The 17340-nt window shown below is 48.2% G+C and overlaps 1 protein-coding gene across 3 annotated transcripts in view; it reads left to right on the top strand.

The window, feature by feature from the left end:
• Window positions 1-17340, top strand: part of SH3YL1 (SH3 and SYLF domain containing 1) — a 779762-nt gene that overhangs the window by 332783 nt on the left and 429639 nt on the right. The gene's annotated exons all lie outside the window — the stretch shown is intronic.

Genomic DNA, 17340 nt, shown 5'->3' on the forward strand with positions numbered 1-17340 from the left:
CTGAGCAGTGGAGGAGGAGGTGCAGCTGATGCTGTGAGGTCATTTCCTCTCACTCTCCAGAGCGCGTGAGGCAGATGAGCTTCCCCTGAGAAGCAGGGCAGAAGTGGTGCTCTGGAGACTTGACTTAGCCCGGTACCAGAACACCTGACGGGTTGCAAGTATTCAGAGTATCGTGGGGCCCTATGGCACTGTCTGTGACCTCTCCTGAGGAGCTTGTGCTCTGTGGTGCAGTAAGGTGACTCCTGCATTCCTGACTGCCTTGTTGTTGGCACACTTTGCATACTTACAGTCCTTTTCTTATGAGTGCTTAGACTTCTGTGGAAAGTGCAGGGGGTGCCTGCATTGCTGCTGTCCAGATGCCCAAGGAAGCAGTCTTGCTGCAGCCTCTCTGTGAAATAATGTGCGTTTGTTCCGGTGCCTATTTCTTCTGGCAGTGGTCTTGAAAATTGGAGCTGCATAGCAGGAAGCCCTTTTAAGTCCTTTTTAAATACAGCATTAACAAAACATGTATTTGGAACTGATACCAGAGCCGATACCAAAGTGGGCATCAGAACGGATATTGGCGCTGCTGCTTTAAGAAAATGTATGTGTGGGGGTGGGGTCTGGAGAGCCAGTGATTTGGCTGCTCCTTTAATGGCCTCCGCATTGGAACCGCAGCATCTCTTGAATTACACCAGTTCCAGCTATGGCTCAACCTACTGAACGTTCGATCTGGATGGCGGAGGGTTAGAGGACTGATTGCCTGCAACCCTGGCCCAAAACGTAAAGGGGATCCCCGAAAACGCAGCAGAGCTGCCCGCCATCGGCGACCACCAGGCAGCACCAAAATGGCAGGCGTGCCGCATCGGCCCAGTCTCTGTGAGTGGCTAGCCGCCCAAGTTGGCCCTTGGTTTGCCCCTGCTCACTGAAGTCCTTCCGGGCTCACCCGCGGTTCCCAATAGCGATGTACCATCAAGCGACTCCTTGGCGGCAGTCGCTTCCCGAATTGAGCCCCAACTGGGTGCCCGGCCCGGTGCTGACCCTCGCGGATCTCTTTTGAATCCTCAGATTCCTTTAGCCCCCGCCGGCGCCCCTGGACCCACCTGCTACCCCTTTGGAGGTGTCGTGCCCCCCAGAGCCTGAGCCATAGCCCACGGAGGACCCTGCAGTCAGCCCACCGCCTCTCTGAGGCGGCCCCCCAGAGCCTGCCTCCTCCGACTGCACTACGTGGCCCGGCCTGCGGGGCATGCGGCCGACTCATCCGGGAGGCTTGAACAAGGAAAGTGCCATGGAGTAGCGCGACTCCCGGAGAAGCAGCTAACCCACCTCAATCCATGGGCGATGACGGCATGACCCTGCGGCTCCGCCCCCGGCAGGTTGGGAGCCATCGGAGGCTCTGAGGAGCCTCTGCTGTCTGCTGTGGACCCGAACGGCGCGCAGCACTCGCAGTAAGCACCTTCATCGGACTCAATAACAGGACGATTCCAAAGGCTGCTGCCCCCCCCGCCTATTTTGCAGCTCCGTGGTGGCCTCCACGATCCCTGCTCCCCCCCTTGGTGACCTAAAAGCAAAGCACCATCTGTGCGTCCTTCCTGGGTGGCGCGCTCACCCCTACTACCAAGGGACCTGAAGCAAACTTTCAGGGGCCCAACACAGGCCTAAGAGGATGATCCCCTTGGCCTGAAGCCCCTCCGACTCACTCAGGTGCCTCTCAGCCGTGACCCAGACCCCCCCCTCCCCAGGGGACCTCACCATTGAAGGACGAGATCTGGGCTAGCAACGCTCACTGGACCTGCTTCCCTCTCCCCCCAGAGCCTAAGATCCTCCTTCTGTGTCTTGCACCCCCCAGACTTTCCCCAGCCCTGGCTGGCAACGACTCCCCCTGGCAGCTTCCTGGGGCGCCCCTGCCCCCTCTCTCATTAACAGAACAGAGTGGCCTATCTACCTCGCTGACACCCCAGTAGGCTTCAACGATCAGAGGGCAGAGCACCAGCAGCCTCCATAAGTGTGGGAGTCTCCCTTACTCCCTCTCCCGTGGGCTATCTCCGTCTCCACCTTAGAAAAGTACCTGACGAGCTCATCCTACTCACTCCACGCCCCCGCTGTCGCCAAAGCAAGACATTGTGGTCTCCCAGTGGCCTCCCTGAGACCCTCCGCAGATCTACTAACATTCCACTTACCAGCGGTCATCTGTAACCTTGCTGAGACCGGACTGAGGGCCACCTCACTCTCTGAAAATATGGCGAAAGCTTTGAAACCCTCTAAATCAATGGATATTTCCAGCATGCTCCTGGCAGTGGAAAAAGGAAAGAAAGCAGACCCACCAAAACTTGCGCCTCAAAAAGCGCCGGAGGAGAGGATCCCTTGCAACCAGAGGACCACCAAATCTTCATGTCCGATATCAAAGCAAAGTTTAGATCTTGCATGTCGGAACTTACTACAGAGCTGGAACAAACGGAGCAAAGGATCAGTGACATTGAACACAGAATGGAGGAGTCAGAAGACCTGGCCCAGGAACATACCAACTCGCTAGAGAAGTGCAGCGCACTATCCATACTTTAATGAACAGAACCGAAATCATTGAGTATAAGCAGGAAGTCCTGGAAAACCGCGACCGCCGCAATAACTTACGGATCCGAGGGGTGCCATCCTCTATCCCTGACAGGGACCTACCCAAGTACGTGGGCAATTTCTTCCAGTTGCTGCTGACGAACCTTGGTGAAACCCAACTTTTACTTGACCGTACCCACAGGCTGCACCCACGTCGAGGAACTGACTCAGATTAACCCCCTCCCCCGTCGGCCTGATGTAATCACGAGAGTCCACTTTTACACCACCAAAGAGGCCATCTCATTGATAGGAAGCACACGCAATGAACTATCATTCCAGGGCGCCCCTCTTCAAATTTTCCAGGACCTCTCTCCTCTGACCCTACAAAAGCACAGAGCAATTCTCGCACAATGGTACTCGGTGAACCATCAGCCTCCTCGACGATGCAGCATCAATCCTACGCCCCGGCTCTCCAGCGGCATGGGGTCCTCCTCTCCCAGCCAACAGATTCCCGACCCAGGCACAGCCTCCGTCAAGCCTAGGCGCGCCCCCTGGACCAGGGTGCAGAGAAGCTGCAAACCTAAATAAAGACCAACGGAACACCTAGCACTGGGACCCTGCCTACTTAATCTTGCTGCAGGCCCCATGTGGTCCATACCCTCCTCCAAGGTGTGGATGTCATCGGTTTACCCTTGGAGTGAAATTCAACCATGTTGGCTGACGACAGCCTCGGTGGTCGGGGATACACCGATAATTTAAAACCGGTCCCCACGATCACAGTTCTGGCCCCCCATTGGAGGCCTATGTTAGAAGTTTGTACCTCCCGTTGGAGGCTATTTGAAAAACCTCAGCCTCAGGAAAACCCAACGCAGCTTGCCTCTCACGATTATGGTTAATTTGCTTCCCCACACACCCCCATCTCGAATGCAGAGAGCCAGCCCCCACACCTAAAACTGAAGTTCACCACTCTAAATGTTAGAGGCCTAAATATCCCATCAAAAAGGAAATCCATCCTACAAAGGCTACAGGGCGAGGGAACCTCAATAGCTTTCCTACAAGAGATTCACCTGATCCCAGTGGACTTCTCCCGCTTGCACAGCAAACTCTTTCCTCTACAATTCCTGGCTTCCAACGGCACCAAGAAGGGAGGCACCGCCATTCTCTTCGCTAAAGACCTGAACCCACAGGTTCTAGATACGCTACGATGCCAGGAGGGTCGCTTCATCGCAATCAAATGCATCATCCTTGACCAATTCTATACCCTCATCTCAGTTCACGCTCCAAACGTGCATCTGGAAGGTTTGTACCGAGATTTGGAGGAGTCCCTCCTCCCATTCATTGAAGGGCAAGCTGTCAATGGAGGAGACTTTGACAGAGCCTCGGACCTCCTCAAGGACAGATTGCACCCCCCGTTAGCCAGGGACCTAAAATTGGCAAAATACCTGCTCCACCTTTTTTGAATGCGGAATGTCGTTGTCACTTAAAGAGTGTTATTCCCGGAAGAGAAAAACTTGACCTTCTATTCATACATTCATCGCACCTTTTCTTGAATTGATTTTCTGCTGGCCTCCCCCCTGATTCTGGCTGCTTTGCACAAATGAAAGCAGGCGGCCCGCGCCATCCTGGAAGGTGACGTCCGAGAGGTGGAAGCCATCCACAAGCGGAAGGGCTGATCCCCGAAATCCTATAGAACCCTACAGCTGGCAAGAAAGAAACTGGAGGCGCATTACGCTGACGCCACTGCGTATCTACTAACCAGGACAAAACAATGGTACTATGTCAATAACAACAAAGCTAACAAGCTGCTATTTAACAAGCTGGCTAAAGGGAAGAAAAGAAACGCCATCCTGGGCCTCTGCGACCCACAGTCGGTGGTCCAATTCGCAGAACACGAGAAGCTACGCCTAACGGTAGCCCGCCAATTGGAAATAATGACAGCAGTCCTGAGGAACCTAACCGAACAGTCCTACATCCAAGAGGCAGCCTGAGACGAGGGAAAGACTCGGAAGGGCCCTCACAAGCGAGGAAGTCGAGGAAGCAATAAAAAGCTTGAAATACAGAGCCCCAGGCCCAGACAGGTTTTCCACCCGCTTCTACAAACTCTTTCGTCCTCAACTGGTTGCCCCATTAACCCGACTCTTCAACTCATTTGCCGTCACCGGGAACATCACCCCAACCATCCAGGAGTCTATCACAGTCCTCATCCTCAAACCCGGAAAAGATCCCAGGGACAACAGCTCATTAAGACCCGCCTCGCTGTTAAACCTGGACGCCAACATATACTCTAAAATTCTGGCCAACCGGCTTGCACCTATCCTCCCTGGCATTATAGACACAGACCAGACTGGGTTTATAACCCGCAGGTCAACAAAAAAAATAACATCAGCAGAGCACTAGACCTAATAGAGGTCGCCAATCAGGAAGCACAACAACTCACCCTGCTGGCGCTGGATGCAACCAAAGCCTTTCATAAAGTGGATTGGACCTACCTGCGCCTCACTCTTGATACCTTCTGCTTTGGCCCGACCTTCAAGAAAATGGACTAATTATCAATCCCCCAAGACCCGGCTGAGAGTCAATGGCTCCCTGTCGGACTCAATCCCTCTCGCATATGGGACGAGACAGGGATGCCACCTGTCCCCCCTACTTCACCCTGGCCATGGAACCCCTGGCCCAACGCATCCGCCGAAACCTTCAGATCAGAGGCTCTGCCCAACATAAGATCTCTCTCTATGCAGATGATGTGCTGCTGACCATCACTGACATAAAGTTGTCCATGAAGGCGGCCCTGACCGAGATCCAAAGTTTCGGGAAGGTAGCCGGCTTCGCCATCAATTTTGGAAAATCAGCGGCCCTAGGGGTGGGACTGGGCCCAGGCGAAGGGGAAGCCCTGGAGGAGCAAAGCCCATTCCAATGGAGCGTCAAATCTATCTCATACTTGGAGGGGGGGGGGAAGGGTGGGTCCAGATCCCCGCCCACCCAACAAAAATGTACCAGACAAATGTCCCCCCCCTCTTCGAAGAAATGAAAAAGGACCTCAACTGCTGGCAGTCGCAAGAGATCTCCCTTCCTGGCCGCATTACGGCATGCAAAATGAACCTTCTCCCACGGTTCCTTTACGCCTGCTCTTCTCTTCCCGTCTTAATCCTGCTCCCTCCTCTCCAATGGCTCCAAAGGAAAATGATTGACTTTATCTGGAGGGGCAAGCAAGCGTGGATCCCCCGAAGACCCATGATGGGCAGTACGAGACTGGGAGGATTGGGGGTCCCAGACCTCCGCAAATACCAAATAGCAGCACAGCTGGCTCACTTTCAAGCATGGGGAATCGCTCTAGGACGCCCGAAATGGGTAGGGATCAAACAACCCCGCCTCTCCCTCCACCTCCTCTTTCTCCCGTTTATTCCCGCTGCACTGCGTGAGCTTGGGCACGCATGCTATCCTCCACTAGACAATCAATGAGGGCCTGAGACTGGGCCCGCAGACACAAAGGCATCCCAGGGGACCTGAGTACATTCTCCCCAATCTTCCTTAACCCAGCCTTCTCCCCAGGCTCCTGCCCAACGAACTTTAGGAACTGGGTGGTGGGAGGCCTTGAATCGCTGGGGCAGCTCTTCGAAGGGGACGCCCCTCGCACCTTCGCACAATGCAAAACAATCTTCCAACTGGCGGACAGGTTCATGTACGCCCAATTAAGGCATTGGTGCTCTCATCCCCGGACCCGAGCGGCAGCGACACGGACCCCCGCCCCACTAGAGCTCATGGTAAATGACCCACCAGCCCGAGGAAAGATCTCAGCCCTCTATAAACTACTTCAAGAGGACCCTTTCCACGCCAGGCCCTCATATATGACTCAATGGGAGGCAGACCTGGGTCACGCTATAGACGACCATTCATGGATGGACATTTGGTCGAGAATGCGCACGCCCTCCCCCTGCATCACTAATCGGGAGTGCGCCCATAAACTGCTTTTGCGCTGGTACTCCCCCCGCCACCCCCAAGCTCCGCCTCCACCATTTCCAGCAGGCGCATTGGACCCACTCTGCTGGCACCTCTGCGGCCGCCTAGGATCCTACCTCCACATGTGGTTGACATGCCCTAAGGTAAGGGAGTTCTGGTCCCAATGCCTCGTCGCAATAAAAGACATCACCCAAGTGACAATACCGCTGGCCCCTGAGCAGGTTCTCCTGGGGATCCCGATCCCAGACTCTTAACCAAGAACAGGAAGGAAGGTAGCGCTGGTAACCCAACTCCTGCTGGCGGCCAAAATCACTGTGGCACGAACTTGGAAATCTGCGGAAGGTCCCCTGCTGACCCTCTGGTGGGTCAAAATTTGGGATATTCTAATAGGCGAAAAGGTCGCGGCAGCCAAAGCTGGCATTCTCCATCGCTTTATGAACATCTGGGCACCGCTGTTAGACTATGACCAGAACTAGCCAGCCCTGACCTACAAAGCGTGCCTAATTGCAAGAGCCCTCCACTTCACCAGCGATCGCTCATCTCCCGGCCTGGCCTAAGATTGGGGGACTTGACCCACCCAGGAGTAACACGGGAGGGATACGGGAAATGCCAATTCACATAAATCTTGAAGGGTTGCAAGCAAATGTTCATGTATATGTTCTCCTGTGTGCTGTTTTATAAATAAATAAACGAAAAAAGAAAACGTATGTTCGTCTTTCAACTCGGGGGCGTCGGACTAGTTCAGTTGATCGTCAGTCGGCTGACGGGAGGGAGCTGGAGGGAGTGCCTACAATGGAGGGAGGGCCGTACTGAGGAGTAATCTCGAGCGGCATGGAGCAGATCCAGAGAGTGCGGCATCAAACCCTTTGGAAAAGTCCTGTATGACAGACAAACTCAATCGCCATTAGAGGTAAGCCTCCATCTGACTATGACTTGGGGCTGGAGTTGGAGCATGTTGAGGTGCATAATTACATGCCTGCAAAACTTAAAACTACTAAAACTGCCACGCCCGCCATTTCCCTCCACACCGCAGCCGCTCTTCTCCTGACTGAATAACCGTGCTTGTCAGGAAAGAGACCCATCCAAATCCTCTAAATCACCTGAAATCATACAAAAACTCCAAGTGTTAATCTCCCCACTTTTAGGACAAGCCAGTATCACTGATTGTAACCCTTTGGCCCTACAGTCGGGCCCCAAAATGTTGAGGGATTAGGTCAAAAACAGACCCACGTTCACACTACTGACACCTCAGGCATGTGGGAGCTACAAAAACCAAGTTTAAGGAGAAGCCTTGAAACCTGCTCTGGAACCAGGGCCAGAGACCTCAGCTGAGTTAGCTTTCGAAGGGCTGGCAGAGGGTAACGGCTCAGGTCCACTGGAGTCAGGAACCTCAGGGCTTTTTTTTGTATCGAGCAGGCTTCAACACTTAGGCTCCTCTCCCTGAAAAGCAACGCTGGTGTGGGCGTGCGGCGGTCCACCCACATGGAGTGGCATGCCCAGTTTGAATTTCAGCAGGATGGCAGTAGAGACCTTATTGAGGGGACAGACTGGGTGAAAGCCGTAGTGGGGGGGTTGGATAATTTGAGGCATCTATGGCCCTGGAGGTACAAGAGGTCAGATCAGCCCAACTTCAGATGCTAGAGAACGGTTACCCACCCGACTCCCCCACGAATACCCCCCTCCTGCACCTCGAAACATATACCTGTTGGAAAGGTCATTCACGATATTTATATATAAACGGAAGAAAAGAATGGGTAAAGCCCAGGGGACACTAAAGACAAAAGCACAAAGTCCTATAAATGGCCAAGTCAAATGACATGCGAAAGGTTCTGAGAAACTTAGCACTCCCAATGAAATCATCAGACTTTCAGAAGAAAACTTAACAGGAGAGGCATCAGACACAGGACAAACCGGCAAAGGGGAGGCCCCTAAACCTCAAGAACATCACTGAAGAGGAAGATTCCGAGTCAAGCGAAAAAGAACCTGTAGAGGAGCAGGTGGCCACCTTCTCCCTGGTCTCCGCCCTCTTAGCACCATCTCTTTGGAGTGGCAAAGAGCCACAATTGGGAACCTGTGCATTAATCCTTGCAATATTCCTGTATCATGTTGAGTATATGAGAGACGATATGCACTCAGGCAATCATTCAGAGTGTATCCACAATCTGACATAATGGAGGAAAATTACCAAGAAGGATGCCCTTTGCAGAGCTGTCGAAATGCAGCCATGAACATAATAGATGTATGTTGAAACCAAGTATGACGACAGCAAAATAATGTCATAAAAAAGATATAAGAACCTATGCTGAAACGATATCAAAATGCCTAAGGATGACGATGTAACTGGAGCACTAAGAGAAACATGTACCCAATGATACAGTAATCATGAACATAAAGAAGAACGAAGTGACTGACTGGTCAAGAACTGTAAATACGCTGTAACGCAAGGTAGAAAGAACATGTAAAAGCCTGCTTATAAGAGGTTTATATTCAACATTCAGGACGACCATTAGAAGAAAATGGATGACAGCTTGTGTCAATCAACCCAGTTACCTCAAAATAGGAGCCCAGAATCAATCATGAATAAAAAGACGATGAATAGGCTGTTTTTCCTAAAATAAAGGCATACATTGGCTTGGGTCCAAGGATGCTATTTCCCTTCATACTATGCCTTCATCTCTCGAGTCTAACGAGCAGACCATATGCGAAGGAAATATTCCTTAAGATTAGGAGGAACAAGAACAGTTACAGATGCCAAGTATTGGACAATTAAGTGTATATGGGATAGAGTGAGCAAGTCTCTAAAGGTCAAGAGAAGCAACTGCACCCAGTATAATTGAATCAAATAGTGCTAAATACACTGTTGAAATTGATAAATTCGTGGTCTCTTAACACATGATGAAGAGCTCGCAAACAGGGGCTATTCATTAGGCTTGAAACTAAGATAATGGTGTGCCTGCACTCACTTGAATGTTTCTGGGACAGTGCAGACTGGCAAGGTCAATCTTCAAACAGAGGACACTGGCATGAGGCCTACCGATGAGAGAGGGTACACTAATTGGGGAAAACAAGGGGGGGGGAGCTGACGTACCTCAAAGCACCTGGGTTTCGTTTCTATGTAGGTCCTGCTAGCGAGCCGAATGTCCAAGGTTGGATCAGAAAAGCCTGCCATGCACTTTCACATACAAGGTTGCAAAGTATTATTCCACTGCCATATTCTCTGTGGTAATCAGTATTATATACGTATTTAGAAGTAGCTCAGTGGGTGTCCTACAGACAAGGGACCTCCAATGAGACACTAATACTCATACATTCTATATGTAGACATGCTTCCCTAATCCAATCCCACCCCTCAATAGGTTTTTGTGATATTCCGCATAGGCTGACGTCATAGATAACGTATCTAGCATTATATAAACGAAGTATAATCAATAAAACATTGTGATCCTGCATGAATCAATTTGATGAATGACGATTAACCCTGCTTTCCTTCATTGTGATAAAAGCAGTATTTTACCATCTTCTTTGAGTCTGTCCGGGTATTTGATCTGAGACATTTTATTGGTAATTCCATCTAGCACAAAGATGCTAGAGCACAAACACATCAATGAAGCTCTGTTGAACCTATTGGTCTACTCAATAGAAGACTCAGAAACTCAGTTTGAGTCAGACAAGTTCACTAAAGATTGCAATCCCCTTAGAAAATCAAAAGAAAGGAACCCTAGTAGTGACAAATCAGATTCACTGGATAAAGGCCTGAGATTCCTAACAATGGCAGAGAAAGACCCGCTGCGGAAGAGAAATTAAAGTGGAAACGGCTGCTTGTGGGACTGTCGAGAATCTCATGCCAATAGGTGACCCTTCCCTCCCACCCCACGGCCATATATGGTGAAACACTGATGGTCAATCAAAGAACAGTAAGGGAAGATCTTGCCCCAGGTGTTTTACCTTTTGAACGTGCCTGACAAAGAAAAACCTAGGGAACTCGTACTACACCCAAAGGAGTAGAAAATCATCTGGGCCGGAAAATCTGAAAGTCCAGGTGTCTACAATTGGAAAAGTTGGTGTATAAGGAAGATAACATGATCTTGAATAGAACAAATGTTATTGTACTCCAACAATGTATTCCTAATTTAAGACCGTTAAATTCTAGCGACCTACACATAATTGAATTTGTAGACGAAGAATGCATGGACCGTGTTTACCTCTATATCCACTCGCCGGTTGTTAAGCTGATGTTGCTTGACGCTGTGGTTAGCTTCCAACTACTAGGTGACGACCTGTCTGCCATCAAGTAAGAATCTTGTGATTTAGGAAAGGGTGGCCGCAAAGATAGTAGTAATCATCCATCAGTCTTGGTCAAGCTTGATATTAAAGAAGTCACTCCAGGGCCCTCTGACACTGGGCCAGTAGGCTTGGCTCCCCTAGCCCAAACAACAAACTGGCCCGTTGACAATGGACGCAGCAAGGCAAACCTCAATAAACTAGCCTTCTAATGACAGTCTCTTGTGGAAACACCCAGGGTGTGTAGAGAACTGTCCAGATGCCACAACACAAGCCGGTTAATACATTGGAGAAAAACTCTTGGGCTTGGCTGTCTGATGCTTTGGCAGGGGTACAAAGTGAACAGCTGGGCGAGACAAATAAGCCAGACGGCTTGTTAATGGCCTACAAGAGGATTCAAACACTTGACTGCCAGAGGGGACGTCAGTCTGGATGATTATTACCTACTGTGCCTTCAAGAAACATGGCTGTCGGAAGCCAAGCCTCAACGGTTTCACAGTGTTACTCAGTCCTGCAAAAAAAGGACAAAAGGGGAGGCAGGTTTCCGGCCTATTATGGGCAATCGGAAACTGATGTAACCTCAAAGTGATCAAAGCAGAGTCTGTCAACCTATACATTCAGCGAGTAGTGGTCAACTGGACCCCGCTAGGCATCCAAAGGAAGAAAAACCAGAAGGCTTGTTTTAAGGATCATCAATGTCTACTGGAATCCAGGAGCGACTTAATCGAAAGGGTGGCAGCTTTACTCGATGAGGTATATAGCAACGACGGCCTGGGATACATAATCTTTTGTGGAGACTTAAACTTCAAGTTCCTAAACTAAGACGGGGCATAATTTGTGAAGAGACCTACAATCTAACACCATCAGAAAGCCAAGGGCTGGCTTGGATGCTACTAATGGACGCCAGAGACCTTCATATTTTAAATGGCCACTCGAGAGGAGACATCCCAGGCCACCCCACGTGGTCACGGGTTGTGCAAACAGGACTTATTGACTGTTTTTGTTTCTAGGGCCCTTTTAGATAAAATATAGGACTTTATGGTTGTATGTACTGTTCAGAGTGACCACAATCTCTTAAGAATGTGTGAGGTGTGGGGGGGTAGTAAAGAGTTAAAAGCAATATGTAAAGCATGGCTTCATTGGCACAAGGCCAAGATGCTTCAAACCAATGTGGAAAACATGCCTAAAGTGATTGCCCTAAAAAAAAACAGAGAGATCTGGGAGATATTTAAGAGCCTGGACACATCAGTCAGTGGCACAGATTAACACTGTACCTGAACATTCCTGGCAGACCATTTTAAAAACTTGTATTCGGATAATAGTGGCCTGGGATATATAACAATAGCAGGACCACTGGTGAAGTGGCATATCCTCCGTAGTATAGAAGAAATCATATCAAAGTTAAAAAAGGTCAGCAGTTCTAGAGCACGGGGGCCAAATGGAATAACTAATGCTATGCTGAAACAGGAGCCAGAGGCTTAGGCTAATGTCTTACACATCCTTTTTGAGCAAATGGAGGAATCAAGAACTATCCCAGACTCATGGAGACAGGCTATAATAGTGCCAATATTTCAAAGGGTCAATAGTGCGATAATATTTTGGATAATCCCTATCGTCCTATTGCCGTGTTGGATGTGATTAGTAAAGTTGTTGGCTCATTGCTTCTGACACGGTTAAACAAGTGGTCGACAAAAGAAGGCCATAACGATGTATCTCAAACGGGGTTTGAGAGATTTTGGAACCAGTTTAAATATTACAGTTTTAAACCTACTCAAAGGCAGGGCCTTGGATGGTAAATCCAAGACATACCTTGCCTTCGTCGACATAGTCCAGGCATTCGACCGAGTAGGCAGACTCCAGTTTTGGAAAAGCTGCCTCAATCGACTTACTTATCGTCCATACTTGAGCCACTGAAAGCTCTCCACACAGACACAAGTCTCAAAGTAAGATTGAATACTGGGTGGCCTTTGTCACGAGTCATGGACACCTCAGGGCTGCCCACTGGCACCAGAGCTCTTCTGCCATTTTTTGCCCGATATGGGTAACACAGTAAGGCAGACTAAAGTGTTTCACCCAAAACTAGAAGGTAGACCACTAAGCTGGCTTCTATACGCAGATGAGCTTGTTCTAATGGATCAAACTGAGGTTGGGGGCAGCAGCGAAACAAATTAGAAGAGTATGTGAGGGAGAACGACCCGATAATAAACGCACAAAAAATAAGATGTTGATCTTAGAAAAAGCAAGGAAAAAATCCTCTTCCAAATTTGATTGGCGATTGTGGTCTGCAAGGGCGGACCAAGTGAGATCTTTTAAATATATGGGCATCTCCGTAAGCATGAATGCAGCAGAGGCACAGACTGAGAGAATTCTCTGAAGCAAGGTAATATTGGTAGCTAACCAGGCGAGGAAAATCAACAGGAAATTCGGTCAGTTTTCCCTGGTGCCAGTTCTTGACTTTTATAAACTGAAAGTAACTGCAAATTAACATACATGCCTGAATCTCTACTTTTTATACCCGAGAACCTGTGGTCTGCCCTATAAGGACAGTTCTGGAAATGGGTTTTGCGAGTCCCAAAATCCATACCTTTACAGGTTTTAAGACTAGAGTTGGGACTGGTTTCTCTAAATGCACTTGTACAATTGAATAAATTATCCCTTTTCAGGAAATGTATCCTGAAAGCCACACCAATGATATTCGAGATTATGGAAGTAGAGGTGGAGAAAGGTAGTGAGAATGCTTTGAGGAGTTGGCGTTTGTCCTGTCGTGAATTGTTGGGAGAACTAGGTGTCTTGGAGGAGGACCTGAAGATAAACCCATAGAGGGTTAAACAAAATGATGGGTACTCTACTGGATTACAACTGTCGAGGATGTAATTGCATATAAACAGTTTTACCATTTACGACACGAAATACGGGCAGTCGGTTCCCCCGAGATAGCAGACTAAGCTCCTGAATAGTTACTATCGAGGACAGTTCATGAGAACTTGTTTGAATCTTCTACCTACAAAAGAGATCATGTCAGTAAGACAACGATCAGGATGGAGGGACTTGGAATGCCGTTATTGCAAGAAGGATGCCTCAGTAGAAACCATATTGTACTGGCTTGACTAATGAAAGAACATTGCACTTTAAAACATAACAATTAGCACTTTATCGCCAGAGGAGTGGTGGATGGTTTTATTATGTTTTATTATGTGGGTAAAATGTAGGTCTGATTTTAGTCACTGTAAAATGTGGTTCTATGTTCTTTGATCAACGGCTATTTTTTCGACTGGGTTTTTAACAAAAAATGTTCACCAAACAAACACATTTTTTTTTTTTGGTGAACTATTAAAGTTAAAAACCGATTTAAAAAAATAGCTGGCGATGAAAGAACAGTGTACCGTAAAATGTATAAATATAATTTTAGGTAAAATAAGGTTTTAAGGAAATACTGATGACTCCATTTTATATGAAGTTGTTTAGATGGAAATGTTAAGGATATAATTTGCTAAAGGTTTATGTACCAAAATGCAATACATAAAAATAAATATGGGGTGAATTAGATGACTTTTTTTCAATATGAATTCTATACATTAATTAAATTCATGATGGAATTGAATGACACAAAGTCACTGCCTTCCTTTGCAGTTACAGGTTTTTTGGCAAAACTGATGCACCTATCTATACCGAACCTGCAGATAGAAATAACCTACTAACGAGTACAATCACTCTTCACTCTGCAACAATCATTGAGGGATTCCTTTTAGTCCGCCTCCCCTGTATAAAAGGATCATTCCAAATGTTATTGAATTACACAAACAGAATCTGACTTACTTAAACTAAGATTATCTTCAGGCATATTCTAGAATACAATATCTAGCAGTAGTGCCATCAACAGAAGGCCTGATGAAAACCACACTGCCCAAAAATACGTTAAATACATAAAATATCGTGTGACCAAATTTCTACCAAAAGTATGACAATTCAATTACTTGTGAAGGAGAATTGGCAAATTTTCTATTGCGATTAATTCCTACAAAAACTCCTTCCTAAGCCGTCACCTTTTGCATTTTGGAAACATGGATGACTAAGAAATAATGTAATCAAAACTGAACCTCTGCTAATGTCACATAACAATCCTATCTCTCATTAAAAAAAAAGAAAATAGGAACTTCCCCTATAGAAATTGTCTACATTGTAATAATTTGCTGCTAGGTGATAAAATGCAGCATCCATATTTGCCATTCTGATTCATCTCAAATGTTTTCCAGCTTGTCATTAAAGTCACATTCGAAGGGATTGTGTCCTCCGACGTATTCCTTATCTTAATAGATCATCTCCAGCTTGCTGGCCTCGGAACATTTTTTTCAGTAGAGGGCGCTGCGCGTCGATGTCCCTCGAGCCGATGTCCCTCGACAGCTTCCGTAACAGCGCCGACGTCATCATGCGTATAAATAGACTTGCGCAGCGTCCGTTGCTCAGTTCCGTTTTTCCGCGCTTCGTGGTGCCTCGGAATATCGTTGCTCAGTTCTTCAGTCAAATATACTTCATTATTCCTTGAATACCGACTCGTACTCGATGGCTTCCTCATCCGAACCGATGACTCCACGGTCCGGCTTCAAAAAATTTCGAGACTGTGGAAAGAAAATGTCGTTGACGGATCCTCACAGGATCTGTTTGTGGTGCCTGGGAGTCGAGCACCATTGTTCGGAGTGCGAGGACTGCATGTCCATGACGGCGAAAGCATTGATGGAGCGTAAGGGGAAGCTCGAGAGAGATAAGGCAGTTAAAACTTCTTCTAAAGTTTCCTCGGCGGAGTCGAGACATTTGTCTCCTCGCCATCACAAGACCTTCTCGTTCTAGGTCTCGAAGCAGTTCCCATCACTCTTCGAGATCTAAGCATTCAAAAAAGAGACGTCGAAGATCCCCTTGCTCGTCTTATTCTTCCGTTTCCCCGGAAAGGGTCTCCTGCCCCACAAAACATAGCTCTCAGGCTCAGTGGGAGTAATTCAGGAAAAAGATGCTTAGCGTCTTCGAGAAAGCGGCCTCGACCCCCTCGAAGACTGCTGAAGGTGATACTCTGGGTGAAAGACCCGAAAAATGAAAACGCCGCGAGTCGCAGCACCCGGCGAAAGAAGCTACTCGAGGGCGCCACGAACCCTCGAGCAAAGGCAAGGTCGCGTCTTTGACGCCATCGTCGAAAGCCCCTTCGACGCAAAGATCTGCGTCTTCGACGCCATTATCGAAGGGTTCTTCGACGCACAGGTCAGTCGATTCGACGCCGTCTTCGACGTAGACGCCGATAAAGGACAAACCCACGGCCACCTCACAGCCAGTGGCCATACCCAGAGCCTCGATCATGAGAATGTTGTCGACAACCTCGAGTAGAATTCCTATACTCTCGAGTTCCTTGAGGCCTCTACCAACTTTCTCGACACCTTTTTTGATGGCTTCGAAGCCTTTAACGTCCGCGTTGACGACGTTGATGTTTTCTCAGCCAATTATGACGAATTCGGCCCCTTCTGCTCTGGAAATGGGATTTATACCATTTCCAAGATCTGATCATTCCAGAGCCTTATCTATTTATGAAGAAGGGGAGAATTTGGATCAGGAAAGACCTTTTGAGTTGCAGGGATCTGCAACTCCTGTACCAGAGGAATTTACCTCTGAGGAAGGTAGGTTAAAAGACCTCCAAGAATCCTTACATGAAGCAAGTGGGTTGGACACTTCCCCAGAAGTGGAATTTGCCAAACCAGACCCAGGGGAACATGCTGAAACCTCTTTATAGAACCTTGATGGCAAGGATAATGGAGTTTATGGGGTGGGCTACACCCTCACCTGCTTTTCAGCAAGACGAGCTCACAGACATTTTGGTTAAAGGTCCACAGGAGGATCCTGTGGTGCCATTTCATGCGGCATTACAAAGGAAAATATTGGCAAACTGGGAAACCCCTGAGGTTATCCTGGCGGTTAATAAAAAATTATCAGCCAAATATAGGGTGTCTACTGCTGACCCTGAATATTTATCCAGACACCCAACTCCGGAGAGTCTGGTTGTTCAGGCAGCAACCTCATCAGGTAGTAAATCGTCTTACCCTACTGTTCCACAGGACAGGGATGACAAGAGATATGACTCTGTGGCCAAAAAAGTCTTTTCTGCATGTAGCATGGTGTTGAAATCCATCAATGCTACTTGTACGCTCGCAAGGTTCAGCCACACACACTTTGGGAGTGTGCTTCAAGAAGAAAGGGAAGCGTTTCTAAACATCATTAAGGATGGTAAAGACGCAATGTGCGAATCCTTTCAAACTGGCATCGATTCTGCTGACAGCATCAGCAAGACCATGGCGGCAAGTGCAACAACCCGGAGATTTGCTTGATTGCGAAAGTCTAGTTTTACTCCAGATGTGCAAGCCAGGCTCTTGAATATGCCTTTTGACGGCTCTTCTTTGTTTGGTAAGAAGGCGGATGACCGTTTAGAAAAGCTACAAACATCAAAGGCAGCAGCAAAATCCCTGGGAGCTTCTATCCGTCAGACACCATATCGCCCCTCAGGAACCTCTTGGAGAGGTAAGTCCTTTTGCTTCTATT

The sequence above is a fragment of the Ambystoma mexicanum genome, chromosome 4p, assembly GCF_040938575.1.
Source record: "Ambystoma mexicanum isolate Mex_15411 chromosome 4p, UKY_AmexF1_1, whole genome shotgun sequence".
Classification (NCBI taxonomy): Eukaryota; Metazoa; Chordata; class Amphibia; order Caudata; family Ambystomatidae; genus Ambystoma; species Ambystoma mexicanum.